At 46.3% G+C, this 5,765-nt stretch overlaps 1 protein-coding gene across 1 annotated transcript in view; it reads right to left on the minus strand.

The window, feature by feature from the left end:
* The window catches only part of LOC113209331 (scavenger receptor class B member 1-like), a gene marked incomplete in the record, with an annotated part of 65,946 nt that overhangs the window by 44,340 nt on the left and 15,841 nt on the right, over positions 1 to 5,765 (minus strand).

The following is a 5,765-nucleotide window of genomic DNA, read 5'->3' on the forward strand; positions in this document are numbered from 1 at the left end:
AGAGAGAGAGAGAGAGAGAGAGAGAGAGAGAGAGAGAGAGAGAGAGAGAGAGAGAGAAGGGGAAGGGGGAGCTACTTACACACGACAGGAAGAGGAACATCAGTGGACATAAAATAGCTTGCAACCTACACCCAGAAAATCGTTTTGTTGAAAAAACTAGAAGGAAATTTTGATATTGTTCAAAATAAATTTCTTTGGCTCGAGGACTACATTTCCTTGAGTCAAAGACTTTTAGTCAAATTAATGCAAATTTTCTCTTCAATTTATTTTAGGCCAATTCCGTAGAGTCAAGGCTAATTTCAAGGGAATACACGGAAAAAGGGAAATATAGGTGGGCACAAGCGTCCAAACAGCACCAGTGACAGTTTGTTTCAAATGATGAAGTAACACGACTCTCTCGCCCGCTAATTGTCTGTCTATGATTAAAGTGGGGAGGTGTTGGACTCGCTTATTATAATGATCATAGTAAGAATTGAAGAAAACACTTTTGCGCACCGCGCACACGACGCCACGAAGACATTTCCGCTTGGAGACTATTTCCAGCAAAACAGCCGCATTGTGTCGTTTGGGCGTGTAAGTTGGACATATTTTTTTTCCTCCAGCGGACTCTGCTCAGCTATTACACGCTACACCTAATTCATAACACACACACACACACACACACACACACACACACACACACACACACACACGCTGAACCACACACACACGCACGTGCAATTTGAAAAGGAAGAAGCCAACAAAGTGTGTGTGGTTGCGCGTCATTTATCCCTCAGTTTGAATTTTTTAAATTCAGGCGCCATGCAGGTCGAGCCACGGGTCGGGTGGACCTGTTTCCGGGAGTCTCCCCTCCCCCTCTAACCAACACGACGCACGCGTCGCATCGGCTGCAATAAAATGAGTTCCATTTAATTGAGCTCGGGACCTGGGTGTTCGATCGCCACTCGGAACTCGTGTAATTCATAACACTTTTTGTTTTCCTTTTTGTTTTTATTTTAAATTTTATTATAATGGCTTGTTATTACTTTCTCGGCACGCACGCACAGCAGTTTAGGGCCAACGTTGGCGACCGCTGCTGATTTTATGGCGTATTTGAGAAAGGGCGAGTTAAAGAATAATTTAAAACATTTTCAACGGGTCGGCATTATTTGCTTAAACAATTTTATGAATTTTCGAATGTGTTCGTTATAAAACAAAATTGCGATCATGAACATCAAGAATCATTTGTTCGGTATTTCACAAACAGTGCCCTGGAATTTCATAAAACCTGCTCAGTTTTCATAACATTTCGGTCATGAACATCACAAAAAATTTTAGTTTAGTCTTTCCGACAATGTTTTGTTTAGTTTAGGTGATCTTTTAAAACAGTAAATCATTGCGACTCACTCATGCACGTGCCACATGACGCCTCTTCTGATTGGATGAGCGAGTACATGGGTGAGGTAATGGCTCTATCGCGTCCGTGGAGAGGTGAGGAGTTCAAAAGACGCGCCAAACTACCACTCATCTGGAAACATTACCTGCCGCTGTTCAACGCGTCAAGAGCGCACTTATAACCCGCAGACTACTGTGAGTTCAGATGGCATGGACAAGACATAGATGCCATTAGCTAAGAGCATGCAAAAAGACCCGCTTTGTCGATGGGCGTGCTAATGCGTTTTTCCCAACACTCTAAATGTCAAGGGACAATGTTTGTCCGTAGCAAGATGCGTCTGTGTGCACATCTTGCAAGATGCAATGTTGCAGCTTGTAAAGTGATAAATTTATATCTTCAGTTGGACAAAATAAAAATTTGTCCAGCAGGAGATACAAATTTGTCATGTAGGATTCAAAATTGCAAATTGCAAGATGTGCACACAGACGAATCTTGCAACAGACAAAAATTGTCCATTGACATTTAGAATGAACCACATGTTTCTGTTTAGACTTTCTAAAATAAAAATCATACGAATTATCTTGGGAAAAAAAACTAAATGTAAAATACACGAAAATACACGAAAAAAACTACAACCACCCTCCCCAAAAATCGTGAAAAAGTTTTCCGAAAAAAATAAATTTTTTCGAAAACTGTAAGCATTTCTTTTGCAGCGTCTCGGGGCAATTTTGGGGGCACTGCCCCGGTGCGATGCACTGCCTGTGTGGCCGACAAGAAAAAGAGCCTCTAGGCGCGCGCGACCTGGCGTTAGGCGACAAGATCAAGGCGAGACCCCGGGCAAGGACGGGCAAGGCCGAGGAGACCGCGGCGGCGGCGCGGCACGGCGCGGGGCCGAGCGGCGTCGACGACCCCCGCCCCGTCAAGCTGCACGCGTCCCGTCGCGCCACGTCATCGCTATGCATGCTTTGCGGGGGTGGAGTACTTCTCCCCCGACGCATTAAAATACCACCTAGGCGACAACATCTACAATGGAGTACTGTTTTCACGGGTACGAGGTAGTAGCCCTACCACGAAAACCATGCAACTAGGGAATACATTGCCTATGGGATACTATTCCACGGGCAACGTTTCGTTCCTTATTACGATAAGATAAATGCAGTAGGGAAAAATTTTCTCAGGCGATATAACCTCTGATAAAAGGAACGCTGTAAATATTTTTCTCTCCTGGTGATGCGGACTTTGTCACAGCGGCTCACCGTTCCATTTGCTATGGGTACAAAACCGCCTTAGAATAAAGACGACGGCGAACGCCTATCCCGTCTACACACGCATGGGATGCACGGATGGGCTTGCACTTGCCGCAGGGGCGGTCGGGTGAGAGCGCGGGAGGGCGGGGAGAGGGGTACTCCTGGTACGGTTCCGGTTAGTCTCCGGGTGGTGGTTCGGCCTAGGATCAACGTGCACGCGTTGTCTCGGTCGAGACGGAATATGCAGCTGATGACTTCCGACAAGCGGCCCCCTTAAAGCTGCCACTTTATTGTGCGCATAGCGAGTGCGCAGGCCGCCGGCACGACAAGTCGTCACAACACGCGGGAAAAGCGGCTCTGTTTGAAAAGGGGGGGGGGGCGAAGGTTTTGCAGAGCGTTTGGGTATACGTGTGCGGGCCCGTAAGTTCTCGGAGCAACACGAAAACAAAAAAAAATCACAGAAAAAAACACATCAACAACTGATGTTGATGTATCTGTTGTATATGTTGAAGATGACAGTCGGAAATGTGATATGATGTGACAGCTGCGAGGGGCAGTGGGGAGGGGTCCACGGACATCCAGTCGCGGACAGAATATTTTGATCACAACTCAAATAGAAAAATCGGGACTCAAGGCTCTCAGGTTTGCATATATACTTGACGGATGCTACCGGCGTTCAAACGAAACATCTGACTTCCAACTACTTTGCTGGCCAGCGTGTTCCGTGTAAGGCACAGGATAAGTATTTTTAACAGGTCACAAAAACACGTCTCAAAACACATTTTTTAAAAAAAAGAGGCCGAAATAAAACAACATGAAAAAATAGTTTGTTGATCATAAGAAAATGTAGTCGTAGATTTCATGGGAAAATTTTCCATGTGATCGACAAAGTAATAATGGTCTGTCGCAAATTTAAAGTATATTTTGTAAATAAAAATTACAAGAAATATTTTAAATTTACGAAGACATTTTTCTCCGTGTTGCTTCTCTGCACCTCGCGTCGCGCTGACAGAAAAAGAAATAATTAAGAAAGGGACGACGGCGTCTCTGCAGTGCAACGGGTTGAACGCGTTTGGCACCCGCGAGTGGCACGCGCTCCACTTCCCACATCGTCAGGAGGAACTATTGGACGCGACCACACGTACGTGACGGGTACGTGACGCGGTGCGTGTAGCGTCGTACGCACGCCAGGAATGTGACGTGATGTCACTAACCGATTGCAACAATATAATGGAACGTGTGAAGAAGAAAAAAAAAAGAGAGGGGTTGACGGCCCGATCACTACTACTGGAAAAAAACTCAGCGGCACCGCGCTCCACAACCCTGAGACCGAGGTTTTTTTAATACGTTCAATTCGAGAACTGCAAGGAGACGTCTATGAAGTTTAGCTCCACGACGTCTTCGCAATAGACAAATTCTAATTTTGGAGTCGATTGCAAGTGTTATTAGTTATTTAACTTCTCAAGAAGGCGATTGCTACACAGGCATGAATTTAATCGCGACTACTTTCTCTAGAAATTTTTAGACTGACCCGGGCAACAGTAGCCCTGTGAAAAACTTGCTTACGCTTTCTTATTAATCGTTTTACTTTAAACATTTTAAACATTGGCATCTTTTTTCTTACGAAGCTTCCGTGTTCTTCGTAACGACGAAGAACCGCTTTGTGTAGACTTATCATAGGGAACCTCCCACTCCCCCCCCCCTCCCTCCCTCTCTCTGTCTCTCTCTCTCTCTGTCTCTCTCTCTCTCACCACCTGTGCGTGCCGGTCGAGGCGTTGACTCACGCAATTGTGTTTGTGCCAGACTGGTTTCTTCCCCCTTCATCCTCTCTCTTTCTTTTATGTTATTATTTCTTTTTCCTTTCCGATGATGCATTTGCATGCTCCGGGCGGCGACCCAATGCCTTTCCGGGTCTATTACGCACCGTCCATTACAGCCTCATTGTCACAGGGCACACTGTCAAAAACAATTTCATAGTTTTTGGAACGATTTCTACACAAATTCCAAACAGTAGTAGGCCTGGGCAATTTTCATTGAAAATTGTATGGCGAGTTACACGAAGTTACAGTTTAAAATTCTGTAAATTATAAGTGCGATGTCAATAGTTTTAACAATAACCAACAATTTTTTTTTTGTGTGTGTGTGTCTTTTTTTACAGTGTGACGTACGAGCTCGGCTCAGCAAACACCTCACAAAGCTTTTCCGAGACTCGGAGCCACTTATGGAGTGCATCGCGTCATCGCCGCTAAGATCGCCATTCATATTCGTTTTTGTTATCTTCGCATCGATTAGCGTTATTTTGCTCGCCGCGGGACCGCGTCTGTCACTCCGGTGTCGGATTGGAGCTCTGAGGTCCGCCCGTCGGGGTGACGCTAGAAGCGCCTTCCGCACCGAACAGCTCACATGCGCGCCTGCCGGGCTCAGTCACCAACGCCCAACTTACTGTGGAAGTTCAATACTTGCGTCAGCGCATGGAATTATGGCCGAGAACTGGAAGGAATAATAATTATTGATAAGCTGGCACACATTCCTTAGAGCGCCTCACCCACTCGGAAAGAAGTCTTTGTTGGTGACGTCCATTTCGGCGAAGCAGGAATGCCAATCGATATTAAGTCGGGGTTGTCGGTCTGACGTCAATAATTTCACATCAGGGTTGTCGGTGTCGAACGGTCGAAGCGAACCCACTTGAATACATTGCTGATCGCTAAAAGTTGGGGCACCATGGCCTGCCCGGGTAACAGAAAATTGTCAGAATGAAGTCTTCAGGGGGTTGGTCATCTTGACTTCATTTTGACGCGGTTTCAAGATTATTTTGGGGCGCTCGCTGTATTTCTGGCAAAGGTGATGTGAAGTGGCGGGGCCTGCTGCAGGTCGCTCCTTCTACGGTCGGTCCTGCGCGCGCCCCCTTCGTTCAAGTCCCCGGGAGCGCGGCCCGGCCGGGCCGGCGACGTAAGCGCGCCGCAGTTTGAAAAGCGTGCGCGCCACGCATCTGGCGGCATTTCTATCAGGTGACTCTGGAAATTTAAGTGTACGAACCGAACGTCCCACACACCTGGAAATTACTCGCGAGTGTACATTTATTACGGCCTCCTAAACCTTTCGAGTAATTTTGTGCCTTAAATAAAAAAAATTAAAATCATATT

The sequence above is a fragment of the Frankliniella occidentalis genome, unplaced genomic scaffold (genome assembly GCF_000697945.3).
Source record: "Frankliniella occidentalis isolate FOCC.00 unplaced genomic scaffold, Focc_3.1 Scaffold27, whole genome shotgun sequence".
NCBI lineage: Eukaryota > Metazoa > Arthropoda > Insecta > Thysanoptera > Thripidae > Frankliniella > Frankliniella occidentalis.